This window comes from Amblyomma maculatum, chromosome 1 (genome assembly GCF_055883805.1).
Source record: "Amblyomma maculatum isolate TAMU_Amacu chromosome 1, ASM5588380v1, whole genome shotgun sequence".
Lineage (NCBI taxonomy): Eukaryota > Metazoa > Arthropoda > Arachnida > Ixodida > Ixodidae > Amblyomma > Amblyomma maculatum.
In genome coordinates this window covers 251,137,919-251,158,897 of record NC_139344.1, presented here as the reverse complement: position 1 = coordinate 251,158,897, position 20,979 = coordinate 251,137,919, and the positions used below count along the sequence as shown (strand labels likewise).

Genomic DNA, 20,979 nt, shown 5'->3' with positions numbered 1-20,979 from the left:
ATGACTCAGTTCCCTGCAACTCTACTTGCATACCCCACGAAAGTAAATACTACTTGGGATGACAGCAAATGATTTTCAGATGACGTGTTTGAAACTCGTTGCCGTCCATTGTGATGCACAGAAGAATGCAGTCTTTAAAGAAGTTCAATGCAGAAATGAGCATCTCTCCGTAAATCTCTTCAGCTAATATCTTGACATGCGGCTTCAGGTCTTCGAGGTTTGTTGGCTCTGTCTCGAAAACTTCGTTCTAAGCATATCCCCAGAGGGTATCCAGCGGTGACAAATGGGCGACCTTAGAGGCCAGGGTACCCCTCCCCTCCCCACCTTTTCTCCCTAGTCATTGGTTGGAAAATGTGTCTGCCGGGAATGGCGAAAGAAAAAGTCTCTACGCGGCTCCGTCATGCTGAATTCACTTTTGTTTCTTTTTTTTTTAACGACCACTGGTAGCCCCGAGGGAAATTCAGATGGCGTCTTTTAGAACGCAGCCTGATTTTTTTTTTTTTTCAACTAAGGCTTCCATCGATGAAGTAGCACCGACAAACGGCTGTTACAAATGCCACACCAAACATTTGCTGACCATCTTACATGGTTCTTGTGCTGACGTAGCCAATGTGGGTTGTTGTCGCACCAATGATGTGCATTGTGCAAAATGACATTCGAGTCCCTATAATATTGGACCTCGTCTGTCCAAAGCATCATGCTCAGAAATTCGGGGTGCTCATAACATTTAATTATGCACAATTTGTAAAAATCGAGCCGTTTCTGAAATTCATTTGATGACAGTTCCTGGTAAAAACACACATGATTTAGGTGGCAGTTGTGTTTTGAAAGTGACCTCAAAACTGAAACCGCGCGCTGGCTGGCTCCGTACCCATTGGAAATTTACCTGACACTGAGCTTCCGGCTTGACAAAAGTGAGCGAGGTCATCAATGCCAAAATGATCGGTTCCACCCCCTTGCCTTTTCCTTTTCAGAACATATACTCTTTGTGCGAATCCGCACATAACGGCCAGGACTTTGGGCGGTATCTCCGCGTCCCTTTCTGCGCTGAAATAAGCGATCACAATGTCCACCTTCTCGGCAGTGGAGTGGAGTATCGGCTCAGTCCATCAGGGCTCTTAGAACCGAAGTCCTCGCGGCTGACGATGACTATCATTTCCTTACGCTGAGCGATGAAACAGACGATGACGTCGGCCGCGGTCTAAGCTCAAGCGCCGAGGCCCCCTAACCAAGGAAATTAGCGCACGCGTTTCGAATTGGGCGCTGCATTCATTACAACACGTCATCAGCTGACGTTGCACTTGCGCCATACTTCAGGCGCTTCTCGTGCGCTCAGTTTCGGTTGTGTGCGGAGAAAAACGTTGGATTTCATCGAGCTGCAGAGCTCCAGAAAACGAATTTTTCTTCGTTTTAAAAACTGATGTGGCATCGTCTGGCTCACGGCATCAAACTGCCCATTGGAACTAACCGCCAAACTACGATACTGAAAATGTTAATTAGTGAAATTTTGTTAATTATACCCATAATGAGAAGCGTTTTGCAGCAAGTGATGTCCGATGGGGCAGAGAGAGTATTCCTGCAAATATTGTTTTTCTGTTTTGAATCTATTTTTTTTTTTTAATTTCTTAGTCTTTCCTGAAACTTCCTGTTTATAGATAACGCATATGCATTGTGATTTTTACAGCAAGCAAGGAATATTCAGAACAAATATTTTTGCATTGTTTTGGTTCATTTTGTTACCTGAAGAAGCGGCCGTTTTTAACTTGTCGATATTCATGAGAAACATCACATTTTCAATGGCTTAAACTCATTTCACTAAACGGTTGGCATTATATTTCAGGAAAAAAAGATTGAATTTAGAAATAAATGTGTTGTGCCGCAGTGTTTCTAAATTCGAAATTTTTTCGCGTCAAAAATTTTGTACACGCTAGTTCCTCGTTAAAATATTAAATGTGGCCCATCTGCAGGTAGCTAGCTTCATTGTAATTTTGCTCAGCGATTTTTATGGAGCCGTTTTTGTTTTAAGCGAGTGTGTGTATCGTGGTACTGCCGCACCAACTGTGTTATCGTACTACTGCCGCTCCCGGCTCCACTTCCCCGAATAGTACTTTCTTGTCTGGCCCGAGCGCCGTACTTCGCTCCGCTCCTTATCCTCGCATTTCCTCGGTCTCATCTTGTACGAAGCTACATGACGACACTAAACTCTCTTCGATCTATCACGTGACTCTCTTCCCTGCTAGTACGCTTTTGCTGCAATAAACAGTTTCGCCCCTGAATGCGACTAAAATCCGACATCAAAGCCCCCTGTATCCGCTCCAGTCCTGCACAGCCATTGACATGGCAGCGCTTCTGCCTCCAGGCACGATGGGCGAATTCTCGCCCGCCGAGCCTTCCGCCTGGCCAGTCTACTCAGAACGCCTCGAGTCCTACTTCCAAGCCGACGACATCAGCTGCGATGACCAGAAACGGGCTTTCCTCTGCAGCGTATGCGACGCCGTACACCTCTGCGCACCCAAGGCACCTTCAGATGAACCGGAAGTTGTTGCCTAGCTCAACGCCCACTATGTCAAAAAAAAAAAAAAAAAACTTTCGTCACAGTGGAACGCTTCCGCTTCAACAAGCGACATCAGCAACCTGGCGAATCAGCGCCGCACTACATCGCCGCTCTCTGACACCTTGCCCCGCCACTGTGAGTTCGAGGATTGACTGGATCGTCTGCTCTGCGACTGTCTACTAGTCTTGGTCTGCGTGAAGAACTTATTCAAAGGCGTCTCCTGGCTGAAACGGATCGCAAGCTCTCCAAGGCCATCCTACTGGCGCGGAAGAAGCATGCAGCTGCTGAGAAGAGCTTTGCCGCCCGAAGGTCCCGTTTGAAACACATCAAGTGCAATGGAATCTTCTCCAGGACGTCAAACCAGCCAACCATTCCCCGAGTATGGAATGTTGGCGTCGCACAGGTCAACATGACGCATGTACTTGGTCATACCATTCCGCCATCTCTCACTACTGCGGCAACAAAGGACATCTTGGCAAGGCCTGTCAAAAGAAGGCAGCGAAAGATTAAAATTCGACGCCTGATCAGCATTGAAACAGATTTTTCAGCAAAAATAAGTCGTACTTTCGTGGACGAAACCACCAAATTTTGCAGTCAACTGATCCAGCTGAAGACGTAGATGCTCCGACTTCAGTAAGTTTTCCTCGCGAAAATCAAGATCGCAAGTCAAAGGGTGGTGCTCTGACCAGCAACATCACTTCTCTAGCAGCATCACAAGCGAGAGGACCACGAAAAAACTTCAGCTGTCAAGGCAAGAACTAAGATCCTAGCTGTTTTCTACAGCTGCGCTCGTGCACAGAAATTAACGCTCAGACATTGCGGTATCATTGGAAGTCACCGTCTAGTGCAGAATGAAGAGCAGTCGGCTTCATCTTCTCGTTTCCCGAGAAGGTGGTACTAGCCTGTTAGGGAGAGACTGGTGTTCTGCATTGGCAATTTCGCTCGTATAAACCACGCACCCGAAATCGAGATTCCGCTATCCTTGTCGAACAGCCTCTCTGAATACCCAGATGTCCTCACTGAAAATTCGAGTAAATTCATTTTGCCCTATCGGTGGAGCAAGCAGCGTAGTCAGTTTTTTTTTTTTTTTTTTTTTTTTTTTTTTTTTTAGTGTTGCATGCGCAGATACGGAGCATTCAGTGCTTTGAATAACACGAGTCGACATAATATTTTACTGAATATTTACGGAACATTCCTCTGTAGCATGAACTAATTAATAAAGGCTAAGAATGTCGCAGCGACATTGTCTGCCATGGGGCAAAATGAATTTATTCTGTATTTGGATTAAGGACTGTAGTGAGTCATTATTAGGGGATCTGGGCACAAAGCAAAGCGCAGAGGTGCCGAGATGCCTCCTTCCTGACGTGATGATATTCATTTTTCCCGATTGCCCTCGCGTCATTTGATGCCGCTCTCGATAAACCCAACGCAGAATTCTGAGCGGCGCCACGGCCGTGTTCTGCAGTGCAGTGGCAGTACAGAGCACTCCTGCAGCTGCAGGTGTGTGGTGGTTTTTTTTTTTTCCAGTCTGCGGCTATGTGGCGGAAGTCGTGGCTGTCATGCTTGGAAGATGGGAGTGATGGACTTGGATGTGAGTGCTGCTAACATTTAATGTTGGCTAGACATATCTGCTTGGGAAAGAAGAGGTGTGCGGGTGTGATGTACTTGGGAGCAGAGGAGGAAGTTGTGGCTGAGTGTGAAAGAGGAAGTTCGGGTTCCGTTGCGTATTACAGTTGGTAGTGTGCGCCTGTGTTGTGCTTCACTCCTCGTGTCTGTCTACGTTGCGCCGCTGTTCTGGGCGCAGTACAGAGCAACCAGAGCTCGAGGTGCGGCACTGACGTTCTTTATTTTTCTTGCTTAAACAAACAAACAAAAAAGGGCTGCATAAAAATCGCCGAAAAAATATTACAATAAAATTAGCTATCAAATGGGGCACATTTAACATCTGAACACCGGAATACAACACTTATGGCAGAAAGCGAGGTATACACTTTCTAAATTCGACGTTTCTTTTTTTTTCTTCTTAACCGTGCTTTAATACACCTCAAACTATTTAGTGAAATAGTAGGATTTATAGAGACCCATTCAAAAATGTGATGCTGCTCATGAATGTCGCGAATGAGCTAAAAAAAAAAAAACGGCGCTTCTTGGGGTACAAAAAGATGAAATAAAACAACGAAAAAATATCTGTGCCCATACTCCTTGCTGCAAAAACTACAATGCATAGGCATTATCTGCAAAAACTTTTCGAGCGAAGAATTAAGTAAAATACTCAATTCTTTGAAAAACGTTTAGTGAGAAAAACTTTTGCACTTGCCTGAAAAATTCAGACGTGTCACATGACCAAAGTTTTCTTTCCTAACTCTGTGACGGGTAAAGCAGGCGGTCCAATAAATAGCCACAAATTTTATGGAAACGATCAGAAGCGGTGGAGCGCAAATTCTGGTAAATTTGGCAAGGAATGATCTCCATCAAACGTCGCTCGGCGGCGTCAGAGCCGCGTCACCTTCACTGCCAGATCACCGGTATGTGCTCACAGCTGCTCCTATCCCAGCCTGCTACAGCCGATGCATGGCAAAGAAAGTGAAATGCCGTCACCGAGTGACGACATTTGATGACCGCCGTAAAGAGCGCGTTTTTCAATTTGCCCGAAAAATAATCACAACTCTGAGCCACAGAGCCCAAGCTAATCGCGTTTTGGAAATTCTAAAGACGAATATGACTGTTAATGCACTGACCAGCAACAAATCTCTGATTGCAACCAGGCGCTTGAAAGTTATCGATTCGAAATTAGTTAAGCCTGCTTACTAATTAACATGAATCTACTGCTACCGGGTGCTTGCCAGAACTGCTAATTCCGCAGAAGCAGTATCTACCATGTCGAAAACCCTATATTTAAATATTAGGGTCACCTTGACGCAAACACGCGGTATACAGAGACATGTGTGGTGTTTAGCTGTGATGTGCCTACTGTTATGGAAACCGCAGTCACGCTGGCGCCCCGCACGAGCCGGAAACCTTTTGCTCGGTGTACGTCTCGTGTGTATCGCCCGACTATTCCGTCTCGCGTTATCAGGGACTCATTCCGGAAACAATGCTTGAATAAAGTAGTCGTCTTTACACCAACATGCGTCTTCTGCACATAACAGTGTGAAACACACGCGGCTACAAATTCGACCCTGAAAGATTTACGCGAGACATCGCGTAAGAACCTCTAAGGTACCTTATGGCTCCATCGAGTGATTCGAACATGGGTGGAAAGGGAAATAAAGAGAGATAGACAAAGCAACTGGTGGTCTGCTTTACACATCGTTTCGAACAATGCGAAGTCATTTTCGAAGCTTTCTTTCTTTCTTTTTTTTTTTTTTTGTCAATTATGACACTGACCTGAAACAAGCGTTCCTCATGCTCTTCCACTGTGCTCAACGGTATCTGTCGCAGAACAGCTCACGGTGAAGCAAAGCGTCGGCACTTATAATGTATGCAATATTATTCGCGAACCAGTGTTTTATAGCACTCTGGATGGACATCGAGGATAAAGGTAGCATTGTTGAACAGTCTCGATGAGCTGGTGAGAATTGGAGACTTTGTAAAGGTAAATAACTGCAAATAGAATTTTCGAGACATTTAGTTTAGGTAAAAAGCACATCTAGTTCAGACTTTCGGCAAAAAGCGCAAGTTTTCGTTGCAAATTACAAAAAAAGAAAAAGAAAAAAAAAAACGAGGGGAACTAATAAATATAAAATTGCTCTGCAAAAACTAAACGAAAATAACAAAAATATCAGAAGAATAACAAGGTTCTTCTGCTTGACTATATAGACGCCAAGTATAGCCAACAACCATTTTTTATTATTATTATTATTATATCCCGCGCGCCTCGACAGTTCGCTCGTTCAGCGCTTCAGCCACGGCGAGAGTGCGTCTGCGCACTAAACATCGATCCGAAAGTCGTCTGCTCGCAGGAATGATTGGTAGCCCGTTCTGCGAACACGATAATTACTGCGATGTTATTTTTTAAAATGGGAAAGTTTTACACTCCACGTTTGAGAGGGAAATGAGCGATGCGACGGCAGGTAGGGATTCCCAACGAAACCAGATGAAACAGTTTAATGAATAGTTGTAAAATACTAACCACAAGTGCTTATACTCATGGGAAAAAAAATGAAATAATCCTCGGCGAAACCAAGTTGACCGCAGTAGTTTATGGATAAAACCACAAAAATTTTCGACCATCATTCGCGTAAAGTCCTTGAAGAAGAAACGAACGAAGTAAGAATAACACAAGCCTTCCTTCGGCGCTGTCTTAGAATGAGACCAGGCGCAGGGTAGTAAAATTTGGACAAATTTGCTTTGGTTTGTGGGGTTTAACCTCCCACAGGGACCCAGGCTATGAGGGACGCCGTAGTAGAGGAGTCCGGAAATTTCGACCACCTGGGATTCTTAACGTGCACTACTGACATCACATACCCCACGGGCGCCCTCCTTTCCGCCTCGACCGAAAAGCGGCAGCCGCGACCGGGATTTGGTCCCGCGTCCTTAATTGGGTTCAGTAGTCTATAGCGTCCTCATTCCACTGAGCCACCGTGGCGGAGGACGAATTTTGATCGTACCGATGTCTTCGTTGTTCGTTCAGAGGGTCGTCATGATGCCCCACTCACCACTCAACAACGCACGTGTACAAAGCACAGGAGTAACAAACTTAACAGGTCCACTATACCCAAATAACAAGCCAAGCACCTGATCAAATTATAAGCTCAACAATTTTGATACCTGTGGCTTGTTTCGGATGTCAGAAACCAGTTTCTTGTACTGTTCAGCGGTAATATACATGGCGCGTATCATGGCCCATAGTTATAACCGCCTTTTTTTTTTTTATTCTTCTGAACTGTATCCTACTATATAAAATCAAGACTCGTAGGCGTGCATGTGAACCACAAAACAAATTAAAAAAAAACGAAAACAAAATTCACTTCAACTGTACCGTTCATTAAAAAAAATTGTGTGCAAGGTTGAATGCGACTACAAAAGGTTTTAAAAATGATCCTGTTCTACATTCCACACACCAGATTTTCGGGCTGAAGCTCAGGTTTATAGTGCAGAGCGCCTTCTTGACAAAAGCCACGACGTCACGTTCCTATCTGGATCAAATAATTGCAGCGGTGGACAATGACTAAGAGCGTTGACAACTTCATTATCGACTGCGACGGCCTCAGAGGCGTCATGACAGCGTTCATAGCACTGGACCCTTGTTCACAGTCCAGCGGTTGGCACTGGGATGCAGTTGACATCCGTCAGGAGCTCTCGAGCTTGTCAGAGAGAGAAATAGAGAGAGGGAGAGAGAGAGAGAAACATTTATTCGGAGCAGGCGTGAAATATTCAGCCCTAGGTGGGCAGCCTCCTCAGACCAAGAAGCCATGGACCCAGCCATCTCCCGAGTCCAGTTGACCAGACTACGCTGATCATCCAGGCTGGGGCTTGACAGCTGAGTCTGCATTTTTTTTTTTGTCTGTTTTCAGTGTACTCCTTATACTGAGTATGAATCCCGTTTGTACAAAACCTCTGGGCTAAGCGAGCTATTTCGTCGTCGCCTTAGAGGACGTGCACCTCAACAGGCCAGGTCGATGGACGCGACGTCAGAATGTCCTGAATCAGTTCCCTGTAAGCTGTAATACGCAGGTCAGTATTGGTGCTGCAGAAAGTTCGAAAACACTGTGATTGGAAGTCATGTATTTATGTTCTCGGCTAAGCTCTGATAGAACTGCGTTGCATTTGTTTCCAGGGTGAACTTTCGACCAGGGTGCAGTTCTACTACGGCTTCAATTAAGCGCTTTGTTTCATTACGACAGTTTGCATGTCGGTGCTCTCTTGCTTTAAAAACAGTGAGTTGTCTCGCTGCCACGTTTTGCGCCTCAGGTAACGTAATCTCACGCCTCTGAAAGTTCAAAGAGAGCTCGGAGAGTTCAGCCAAGCATCATAAAGCGACGCCAAGGTCCGGACTAAATCTCAGCCGTTCTACCTACTTCTAACTGCGCTCTCTCGTTAGCAAAGCTTCAAGAAGTGGTGGCACAACACACAGAACGACATTGTCACAGCGTTCACGGGACTGAAGCCTGACGCCATCCACCTGGCATCCGGAACCCTCCCTGTGAGGGAGAGGGATGCGTTCAAATCTTTGGCGCAAAATTCTCCAGCCATCTGCAGTTGTTTAGGGAACTTCTGTACAGCTTGTCCAGGAGGATTTTGCAGTGATTTATCCCTTTGCTGTCGTGAACTAGTCTCCAACAGCTGAGTCGAGCAGTGCCATATGATGACGTTAGGAAACATCTCCAGCAGCTAGTGCCACGCCCGAACGCTTTCCAAGCATCATCGACGCACCGTTGCAAGATTTTGCTCAAGCCGGAAGAATGAAGGCAAATCGGCAGGCGTTCATTTGTTACTTTCGCAATGTCCGGAAAAAGTTGTTATTGGCTTCGCGTTAGTGATTTACGAGCGCACGTATACGATCACAGTTTAATGCTAGCTAATGGAGGTGCTTTCGTCAATCATTTCGGATAGCTTTTCACTTCCTTCTATCCGCTCTCTACTCAGGTTCTTTCTCAATTTTTTTCCAACGTGGTCGGCGATGTTCGGAAACAGACGTTCGCTTGCAAAACCACGTTCCACGCTAATCGCAGCCTGCGCGTCAATGTAGACCCCGAAATCGAACGACAATTTTTCGCTTGTTTGTAAGCGATTCGGAATATTTTCTTCGTGACTTCGTGGTTTGGTTGAGCAGACTCGACCCAACCGGGTTTACATGAACCAATGGGATATATGGCTCTTATTCCAACAGGCCGTCTTGTTCCCAGACATCGTGTCGTCAGTGTCCTGGCGGCGAAAACCCTTCGCGTCGCGGCACTTTTCAAGAGGGTGACCAGCGTGCCCGCTGGTTGGACCTCTCGGGTCACCGACAAACGCTGCCTTCGAGTTGGACAGTTTGAATAGCAGAAGCGCTGCCGCTTGGAAAGCGAGACCGTCACGAGAGTCCGTCGAGTGCACTGCCACGGTCACTCGATGGAACCGCTTTCATCGAGCGGCCGTGGCAGTGCTGCTCGCAAGGAGGGGACGCCACGGAGCCCCGCCGGCCATCGCTGTGCTAGAGCAGTCGCGTATGGCTGGTAGCCCTCGGCCCCTCTGCCGAGCTTGTTCTGTACAGTGTCCTCTAAATAGTGTATAAAGAAGATTTTTGTTCATCTCACCGACGCTGATTCGGAGTTATCGTTACCGCCAAGGGAGCTGGCAGCTCTCGATCAGGAAATGGGTGACTATAGCACTACGCGACCAACTGCACGGTGTTCGCCTCATGCACTCTCGTCTACACCGGCAGGGGCCATTTGCACTGACTTTCCTCTACAAACGGGAGGCGAGAAGACCAAGATACGCTGGACCCGCTTTGCACAACTGCGTTTTAATGCAGTTAGTCGAGTTGTAACAAGGGTGGCGCTCCCACCGCTCATTGTTTATGAGATGCAGCCTCCCCTTTTATGCCAAGTTTCTTTGTGCCTCCCGCGCTTCATATGACGACCACCCAATATCGCCCTGGATGGCACACGCCCATGGCCAGGGGCTTAGCCAGGGGAGATATTTCGGTGTCAGAAAACCCTCCAAAATGTCCTCAGCGCTGCATCCCTCCCTCACTTCACACTTCTTTTTCGCCCATTTTTGTTTTCCCCGACCGGTGGCGTATATAGCGCCTCCCGAAAATTATTTCTGGCTACGCCGCTGCCCTGGCAGCTTAACGCCACTCGATCAACAGTCTCTTTATGGCCGCTCCAGACATGCTCCGCTATTCGCTGAAATAGTAGCCTCCGGATCAGGACGAATTTTTCTTACTACGGGGCTCAGTCGAGAGCAAGCCGTTTTATTCAGACAGCTACAGACGGGCTCACTCCCCAGCCCGTCGCTGATGCACAGAATGTATCCCGAGACGCACCCGACAGACAAATGCAGTCTGCCGAACGGAGACGGCTGGCTTCGCACACATTCTGTGGAATTGCAACAAGTACCATGGAAGCATGGAAGAAGCTAAGTCTGGGAGGATCCCGCCGCGACTGGAAGCAGCCGCAGGGAGCTACAATCAAGAGGAACAACTCTGGGGCGTCCAGCAGGTCATCAAGGCGCTGGCCCGGCAGGGAACCAGCGCGCCGGCCACGGCGAGCGGGGACCCAGGCCGCGCGGCCGGTGCCCAGAGGACGACGTAGGCGGCCCCGTCCGGAGCGCGCGTTTTACTGCAGGCCACAAATAAACGTTTTACCAATCCAATCCAATCTTACTACGAGGATTCTGAGTCCCGTAAATATTCGACCAAACAGTGACCACGGTGTTTGCGAAGATCACTGCCGGTACATGTACAGCTTTCCTTATTTCGCGGGCCAGTGGGAAACGATTGCATCCCCAGAGGGTGCGTGGCAGAGGAGGTTTCTACAGGCCTGCGCATCTTGAGGCCTGTCGGAGTTTCTCCTCATGTGTTACAAGGCATCTACCCCAGCACTGAAGGTGACGCCCAGGTACCGGTACTGAGTCGAGCCTATGGTATCGGTCCACCGTTGGCAAGAGTGGAGAGGGAAAGTAATTTAATAAAAGGAAGAGCCGTGTGCTGTATCTAGCTGTGGATTCGAGAACCGCAGCACGGCCGATTTGCTGGTGCTAAAATAGAGACCAAGAGGTAGATGAGTCGCGGCCAGTTGCAGCAGACACTGGCAAGTAAGACCACGTGTGTCATCCGCAAAGGTGAGTCCAAGCAGTCAGTGTCCATGTAGGAGCAAAGGCGAGGAAGAAAGCGTGAGCCCTATTTTGGGCTCCCTGGGCGCTGCCTTATAGTTCACTGGACAGTCGTGTGCACTCCGCGCAAGCACCGTAGAAACTATAGCGGAACCGGTTTCCGACTGTCCAGAGAGGAGGAGTTTCGGCACTCAAAGGTACGGGGGCGAAGCTCCTAACATTTGTATTAGTGCGCCATGTAGTCCGTACGAATGTGCATGGCTTTCGGTTTCGCTGTCGTTTCTGGCGACCTATGTCAGATACAGGCCCTCAGATGTGGCAAGCTTGAGGGAAAAAGATATGGCAGTCTGAAATTCTGTATGGTTGGCACAGAATATCGGCGCGTTATTGTGAGTTGTCTAAAATGTGAAGCGGTGAATATAATAGTGTGCGTAACAAAATTTATTCTAGGTTCCACAAGCAGTGAGAATAACTATAGAACCATGAAAGTAGAAACCGAAAAAAAAAAAAAATACTCTCACACAGCATGATGGCAGGCATTCAAGAAAGATTGAACGTTATCTACAAATTACAGAAGGGCTTGGGTTTTGATAGCTGCTTAAGTTCTTATGTTTAACTTTGCTATGCTTTTGCTCGTTTGGGAGTCAGCTACAGATCTAAACTTTTTGGTATTCTTTCCTTGAAATTTCCTTTCATTTGTGCCATACTTCGTGAGATCCTGGTGGTCTTGCATGTTTTAAAAATGTTGCCCTGTGAACAATGGAAGATTACATCAAAATCCTTGCCACTGTTTGCGAGGCCCAGCAGATGTTTACATTGTGTGTATGCGTATATTAACACCTCTTAGTAGCCTTCTTTATTGCTCTTCGATGCTGAAGTCTTCGTTTTAGATGCGACATAAATTTCTCACCCTTTGAGTGTCTTGTTTTATTTGTTTTGCTTTTTTGTATTTTTATAGTGTCGCTCGCTCGCGTGTGCGTTATATGTTTCTGGTTATCTGCACGATCAATGGCTCCTTTCGTGTCTCCACCAACTCTTGTGTATATAAGGTGATGCGTTTCTTCAATAAAAATCAGTTGACCAGCGCTTGTGTCTCGTTGGTCGTCTATCTTTTGTGGTTGTGTGTGTTAGCGTTGTTTCAAATTTTCCTATAGTATGTGTATATTGTTGGTATAATTACACAAATGAACATGTTTCCTTCGCAGGATACCCACCATTTCACTGTTTTTTCATGTCTGTGTTAAAAGAGCTGTCGTTACTTCTTGCAGTGTGTTTACAATATGGTGTTTGCCATGGCTCTTCAAAATATTTTGTGAAAAATGCAGTGCTGTTTCCACAAGTGTGCATGCTTAGGATATACTGCCAGTGCATTATGACTGCTGCTTAGTTCATTTTTCCAAGCTCAGATTGCATCAATGAGTATGCTTCGTTCGCAGCATACCCACAATTCTACTTTTTTCATGTTTGTGTTAAATGTGCTGCTATTGAGCATATATATATATATGTGCATTTGTATATTAACAGATCATCAATGTGCACCCTGAACATGATATCACAGAGGCAAATAAAACATATATGACCAAATAAACATGACTATACAACAACAATGATTTTTCTTGGTGATTTTCAGCAGTAGCTGCTGCAAAGTATGAAATCCATATAAGCTATGAAAGTGCACTCGAAGTGTACTTAGGGAGATCCCCCAAGGAGTATATTTACAGGATAGTAGTAACTGCACAATAACGTTCACCCAAGTGAAGCCATATGATTCTGCTTGGGTGGACATATTGAGCAATTACTCGCTTATTATAAAGTAGTGTACTCCCAATGCACAACTCGCAGACTTCCAATGCACAACTTGCAGCACCTATATATGGGTGTCCACAGGTGTCAACATGAACATTCTGTGGATGCTATGTCAATATAATATCAACATTTGTAAACATCATGGATATCAGATATCTAGTGGTAGATGTTCACTGAATGTCCATTAAATATGAGATGGTTTGCTGGGATCGTACCAGACAAAGTAAGGTCACCTGAGCTCTCATGTCCATTTCTTGGCCAGAATTTCTTGAGTGTTTACGTACTAATAAGATTTTAGCATGAAGTGTTGGAATTGTTTTTGTCTGAAGTGGGTGAACTATGATTGCGATCACCATGGGAAATTTCCAAGGCAGTTTCTTTTGTTTGTTCTTCTATTTCGAAACTTGGCAAGCAAGATTATTTCATTTCTCTCTGTGTTATTTCTGGCTCAGGCCTCTTGTGATTTATTCCCATCATGATATACCTCTACTTGCTTCCTCTTGCTGGCGTCGTCATGATAGAAGTGGTTCAAGAATTTATTTTTCCTTCATTGTTTTCATGAAGTACAGTCAGAAAATATTGTATATTACTTCAGGCCAATATTGTTTCCCTAAGTATGCAACTATTGCTTTGAAATGTGAATGTACTGGACGTACAAAATAGCTGTTGGCTCATGACTTGCACAAACTGACTCCAAATTGAATATGTGAACCATAATATTAGGTGGTACCAAGTACATGTATTGCAGTGAAGTCACAGTTTGGCAGAGCCTGGCGCTGTCGTTGGTTTGAAATTAAAAAAAAAAAGAACACTTGGAGGTCACTGGAGAAACTGCATTGGCAGAATGTGAAAGTATAGCGCTGTTGCGAAGGACACTGTGCTTCGAAGGACACTCAGCCCATGTCTCCCTGTATTGCTTCATTCATAGTTTTTTCATGGATACCAAGTGGTAATTTTCCCACAGATCTCCGATTTATTTCTAACCCCAACAGAACTTCTGCCCTTAAGCACAAAACCACATTCCCGAAGGTAAGCCCTAGTACCATTATTTCTTTCCAAATACCTTTAGCACTTCATATCTGTTGTATTCCTATAACGTTTTGTGTTTAATTATCGCAGCATCCCTTCGACCCTTCGCCCTGGTGGTCTGTTCATGTCTTTCCATGTATAACTGCCATCCGTTTATCCATAAAGTGAGATATTTATATTCCAACAATCTTAGTACTTTACTCCCTTATATGGCAAGCTTTTTATCAGTGAAATTGTGGAATACCATTAGACCTGACTTACTTGCGCTGAAAGTAAAGCCTACTGCATCTCCTTTGTATCTACAGATATTAACCAATGCTTGTAAATCTTCATGGCTATCTGTTAAAACAATGTCGTCTGTGCACATTAATACTGGAAGCCTTAGTTGTGCATCCATTCTGCCCAGCTTGTATGAGAGATTAAAACCAAGAAAATCATGAACAACAGCGGTGATATCAGACATCCTTGCTGTAGTCCTTTGCACACCTCGACAGTAGACTTCCTTCTTAACCTCTGCCATGCAAGTTCAACTTTATTATCCTGGTATATTTCCTTCAGTAATTTAATTACCTTTTGACCGATGCCTTCAGATGTGAGCATACTCCACAGAAGTTCCCAATTTACGCTGTCGCATGGATGGTTTATTTATTTATTTATTTATTTATTTATTTATTTATTTATTTATTTACCCTCAGGGCCCGGAGGCATTACAGAGGGGAGTGGGATACATAAAAGTATAAGGATGTACGTACAGCAAAGTTACAGAAGAAAATACATTACAAGTACATAAAAAACATGCGCAAAAAGAACAAGGAAAAAAAAACTTCACAATGCAGTGGGGATAAGTAAAAACTGTCAGGAAGTAAAGGGCAAACAACATAGTAACAAGCAATATACATTCAAAGAAAAACAATGGCTTTCCGAAATGCGTCGTTATCTGTTATACGTGCGATATCATGGGGAAGGTGATTCCAACTGACACAAGTTCTAGGTATGAATGAGTCATGGAAACATTTTGTGTGACTAGATGGAACCCCAACTTTATGGCGGTGATCAATGCGCGCTGATATGTAAGATGGTCTTGTTAGTAATCTTTTTTTCAGGTAGCTGTTGTGGTAAATTTTATGAAAAAGGGATAATGATGCTACTGATCTGCGGTGAGATAGAAGTGGAAGGGACAAACTTGATTTCATGGCAGTTACACTACTTGTTCGGTGATAGTTTGACAGTATGAAGCGACAGGCGCGGTTCTGCACAGCTTCCAAATCGGAAACGAGTGAATCAATGCCAGGGCTCCAGACAGATGCAGAATATTCTAATTTGGAGCGTACCAGAGTTTTGTAAAGCAATAATTTTAAAGAACTGGATGAACGAGAGAAATTTCTCCAAAGGTACCCTAGCATGCGGTTTGCGTTATTTACAATATAGTCAACGTGGGGTTTCCAAGATAGGTTAGAAGAAACGTAAACACCTAGATACTTGTAAGAGTACACAGTCTCAAGAGAAACATTGTTAATCTGATAAGTAGTGGGTATGCTGGAACTACGAGAAATGTGCACATGCTTACACTTATTAATATTTAATTCCATATTCCATTCCTTACACCAATCAAGAACCTTGTTAATATCAGACTGAAGGCAAGATGCATCATTATCATCATTAATTACACGGTAAATAACGCAGTCATCAGCAAAAAGGTTAATTGAAGAAGAAATGTTAGCCGGTAAATCATTTATATAGATGAGAAAAAGGAGGGGCCCGAGAACGGACCCCTGAGGTACGCCAGAACGGACAGGTATAGAATGTGAATCAACGTTATTTGCTGTAACGTATTGTGAATGGTTTGAAAGAAAACTCTTCAGCCATGCAAGCACCTTAGGGTCAATGTTCAGGTTATTTAATTTAAGGAAGAGAAGCGCATGAGAGACCTTGTCAAACGCTTTAGAAAAGTCAATAAATATGCAATCTGCCTGAAGCCCGCTATCAGTGATGCAATGAAGGTCATGTATGAAGCATATTAGCTGAGTTTCGCATGAAAATGACTTACGAAATCCATGCTGGGTTATGCTGAAAAAGGAATTCGACTCTAAAAAAGAAACAAGATGCGAGTATATGACATGTTCCATGATCTTACAAGGGATACTAGTGAGTGATATAGGACGAAAGTTGTGAGGAGAATGTTTATTTCCAGACTTATGCAGAGGAATCACCTTCCCAACTTTCCAATCATTGGGAATACAACCTGTTTCAAGAGACTGATCAAATAATTTAGTAAGGATTATAGAGTATGATGACTTTGTGTTTATCAAAAACTTAGAATTAATATTGTCCAGAAAGGCCAGAAAGGCCAGATACAACGGCTTGTTTTCCACCCTGGCTACTTCGATGCACTGGGTTATCACGAAAATGCTACCATCTTGGTGCCTACCGCTTCTGTATGAGTCTGCATTTCACCCAATACATTACTGCTTTCCACCCGTGCCAGCATTTTTAGTTTCACTGCCTGCATTGCCAGCCTTTGCATAACTGACATTATCGTGACAGGTCAAAATGATTTAATGTTTTTCCTATATAGATTAAATTCATCCTACCATCCCGTGCTGTCCAGAATTTATTTGCTTTGACTGTTTTGAATGCCTTTAAAGATGTTTACTTGCTTCTAGGTCCAAGTCAATTAATCAGCTCGATTAGAATTTCGCTCATCCCTACGGTTGTGTATACAGAAATATTTATCTCCGCATTCTTCCAATTAAAACTGGTCAATTCTAAGCTCCTTTCCATTATACTGTCGGATAATGTTTCTTCATTCGGAGGGATTACATAATCATTGCGCCTAGATGATTCGGCTATAAGTGAAGCAATATATCTTACAGTCTCGTCATGCTCTAGACACTTTCCCTCGGCGTCCTGAATCTGTTCCTGTTCTCAGATTCCTTTTACCCAGGCAGCTTATATGGCTCCAGAATGGCTCCTCTCTATGTTCTCTGCAAGCCACGTGTCTTCGTTCGATTGCCCGCTTAATTGCCCTATTCCACCAGCTTCAAGGCATCCTCCTACCTTTCCGCCATTTTGACTCTTTTACTTCTCGAAATTTTGTATGGATGAGTTGTGCTGACATTGCCTCGCTAAATAACTGAGGGGATGAACTGCAAAGAATGATTGATGACCTAGACAGAAAAAGTAGAAAGGTAGGCTTGAAAATCAATATGCAGAAGACTAAGGTAATGTTCAAAAGCCTTGGGAAGGAACAGCAGTTTACGTTAGGTAGCGAAGCACTGGAAGTAGTAGGCGAATATGTCTACTTAGGACAGGTAGTAAAACAGCAGATCTGGACCATGAAAGAGAAATAACAAGGAGAATAAGATTGGGATGGGGCGCATTTAGCAGACACTCGCAGATTATGACTAGCAGCTTACCAGTATTGCTCAAGAGGAAAGTATACAACAGTTGCATCTTACCTGTCTATGGGACTGAAACGTGGAGGCTAACGAAGTGGGTTCTACTTAAGTTAAGGACAACGCAGAGGACTATGGAATGAAAAATGGTAGGGGTAACATTAAGAGATAGGAAGTGTGCAGAGTGGGTCAGAGAAATAACTCAAGTTACTGACATTCTAGTGGAAATCAAGAAGAAGAAATGGGCCTGGGCAGGACATGTAGTGTGAAGAGAGGATAACCGATGGTTGCTTAGGGTAACAAACTGGATTCCAAGAGAAGGAAAGCGTAGCAGGGGGTGACAGAAATTTAGGTGGGTGTATGGGGTGAAGTAGTTCGCAGGGGTCAAGTGGATGCAGCTCGCACAGAACCGGGTTAATTGGAGGAATATGGGAGAGGCCTTTGCCCTGCAATGGGTGTAGTCAGGCTGATGATGATGATGATAATCCCACAATTCTATGGGGTGTTCCTCTAGCATTGAGGCTGCCTCAATGCCTGATGCTATTAGTGCTAGTTGTCTGCTGCTTAAATTTGTGTTGCCTCTTTGTGCTTCCTGATGTATTTTCTTTTGACCAGGTGTCCCACCTGCAGGCTAATACGTCTCTGGTGACTTTCCAGGCTGCACATGCTTTCATCATCTATATTCATCCTCGCAAGCTTATTGTAGATTCCTGGTGACAGTAAGCAGTAATCAATGATCGTTAGGTAATTCTGGAATACCCACGTGATCTGTCCTTCACGTTTCTTCTCTCTACTCACAATAACTAGGTTAGGCTGCTCACAGGGTTCCAGCACCTGCTGCCAGGTGGCACCACTCTGCACCTACACCACCTGGCAGCAGGCTTCAAAAAGGGAAATCCATCTTCATGTTTTTGGTACTAGGGCGCCTCGATACCTTCGCCGTCGAGGCAACCTATGTAGCTGGTACTGGCTGCCACCCCTGGCATCGAGTGAAAAAATGTCAAGCCGTGAAGAAAGGAGTAGGGGAAAGCTGTACGGTCCCCTCCTATTGTTGTAAACCAGTCACTGTTTCCAATGCACGCAGCACACGCGAAGGACACATTATAGAGATGGGTTCAGGATGCTCTCGTCGGGCCCTACGCCATTCATGTGCAGACCAGCTCTTGCTGACGTGCATGACGATGTCGGCGCGGCATGGCTTGAAGCAGTTTTTGGAGTGCGGGCTTTAGATGCTTAACTTCAATTTGTTTCATGCGATATGAAGGTGGCACACTACTTATTAACAATAAGCACTGCCCAGAGAAAATATGCCACACATTTAATGGGCTGTACTGCGCCATGAATAAGTGCAGCAATGAATGGAAAACATTTCTTCATTGTAAATTTACATTCTGCGATAGGCAACTACACGCACGGTTCTTTCAATGTGCGCTAGAGGGCACAGTTACTATTATGATGCATAATATGAAATATCAACAAACAAAGAGAAATTGAGGGCCGCATTATGAGGTAATGACAATCAAAGAAGCCATTAGTCCTTGACAGCAAGTAAAGGGAGAGGGTATTTTTTGTGTTTTTGCGTTGATCAATTTGAAATAATAATGTATCGTTGGATATGCAGACAAAAAGAGTGAAAGAGAAAAAGGCACACACAATTTTCAAGTTGGATCCAAACAAATGTGTTAGCGGCACTTTCATCACATTGACAGAAGCTGAAATAGGTATTATCAGGAACAGACAGACAGGAACATATTATCAGGAACAGGTGCATCATGTACAATAACTCCATGATATAGCACGCTTTAAAAATGTATAAAATTAAGTGTCAAAGTTTCATTAAACCATTGTGAGTTTGCGCATTATTCCCACCGCCTGTTTCTTTGTACATTTCTCTTGTGCTGTAGTACCTCGTGGTAACCAAGAGCGCATATGCCCTGTATGTGCTCTTACGCTATGACGCATCAATCCTGTGCTGAGACTTGTCCCTCTTCTAGAGCCCAGCAACCATGTGTCATGCAGTGTCGGCTACGTAAACCGCATGTCACGCGCCTAGCAACAACTGAAAGTCTTGCCGCTAAATTACCAAGCCAGCCAGAAGCTGCAACTTTGACTGCAGTTTCTCATGAGCTTGGACAAGAAGGTCGGATGATTGAAAAAATTATAGTATTCCGAGGCACCGCCATAACTCAGTCATTACTGGCACTTGAGCAGACTGAACAAAGTAAGGCGAGGGGGAAATTATCGCTTTCTAAGCAGTGTGTTTAACGAACGCAGCATCGAAAGTATCAAACGTATTCTTTTTGAAAGCGCTGCGATACGGCACACGGGCTAAACATGATGTCTGACAGCATCACTGTTCAAAAGGCAATCAGCATTTGTTTTATTATTGCAAAAACAATACTACGCCAGATCTAACCACTCGTCGCTGTGTGCCGTGTCTGTGGTCTCCGAGCTAGCGCTGCGCCTAACAGAAGAAGAAGAGAAGGAGGATGAGAAGGAGGAGAAGAAGAACGCTCGGTCACCCGCAGCTAATTCTTTCGCTCCATATTCGGTTCAGCAGCGTTGAACCCTTCTAATGTTTTGATTTCTACACTAGTAACAAGATAAAATATCATATCAAAATGTCCCAGTAACAAGCTACCCCTTAAGACGTGTACATGGGGTTCTTGACGTTCAATTTTTTTTCTCATTAACAAATGTTAGCTGGAGACATCACACTTTTGTGTTAACATTTTAAGGACTACCATCATTTCTGAGGGGCTAACAAGCCAGCAGTAATAACCACCGTAATATAGCATGGCAACTTTGGCATTTGGATGCTGTGCTCAATTTTGCCAGAACAAACCCCTAACAAAGCCCCCACTGTTAGATAGAAAAGGGATGCAAAAGCATCGCTGCCTTAATTAAACAATGTTAGTCCATGTTAAAGAAAATAAGATGGTTAATTTTAATTTTGGATCTGTCCACTATGGACATTCTTGACAGCCAAAGTGCAGCTTTGGGATGTAAACTGTCACTACTAAAACCTATAAAATACGGCTGAACAAAAAGAGAACAAAACAAGATGATTACATTTTGAGAGTATTATTAGGCTTCCTCAATCAAAAATGAGAATTTTTGTGCTTCACTACATTTACATTTTGAGTTGTAGAGTAGTATCAAGCCTCTTTGACAGGATCAGGCACATGTGTTGCAGTTAAGTTCATGTAAGCAAAATCAAAAGCACATTTAAACATTAATAAGGTAAAGTAAGAGTACAGGACTGACTCAGCAGTGCAACATCACATAAAGTAAGCTGGCGCAGTAAGCGCAAACATATCCAATGCCACTTATAGCGACCAGCATGTCAGCTATGTCAGTTATTGCTCGGTTAGGAGTTTTGCATGTTTAACAGCGTAATGCTGTGCATGTTGAAGAAAAAAGCATGCAGGCATG

General features: G+C 44.4%; 2 long non-coding RNA genes across 4 annotated transcripts in view; one reads left to right on the top strand and one right to left on the bottom strand.

The window, feature by feature from the left end:
- Positions 1 to 20,979, bottom strand: part of LOC146206202 (uncharacterized) — a 542,419-nt gene that overhangs the window by 2,932 nt on the left and 518,508 nt on the right. The gene's annotated exons all lie outside the window — the stretch shown is intronic.
- The window catches only part of LOC146206217 (uncharacterized), a 308,042-nt gene that overhangs the window by 185,660 nt on the left and 101,403 nt on the right, over positions 1 to 20,979 (top strand). Inside the window, exon 1 of one of the 3 annotated variants that reach the window (XR_014704393.1) lies at positions 4,080 to 4,145. The exons of the other annotated variants lie outside the window; for them this stretch is intronic. This is a non-coding gene — a long non-coding RNA (uncharacterized LOC146206217). Of the gene's footprint in view, positions 1 to 4,079; positions 4,146 to 20,979 lie in introns of those variants that run through there. 3 annotated transcript variants of the gene reach the window in all.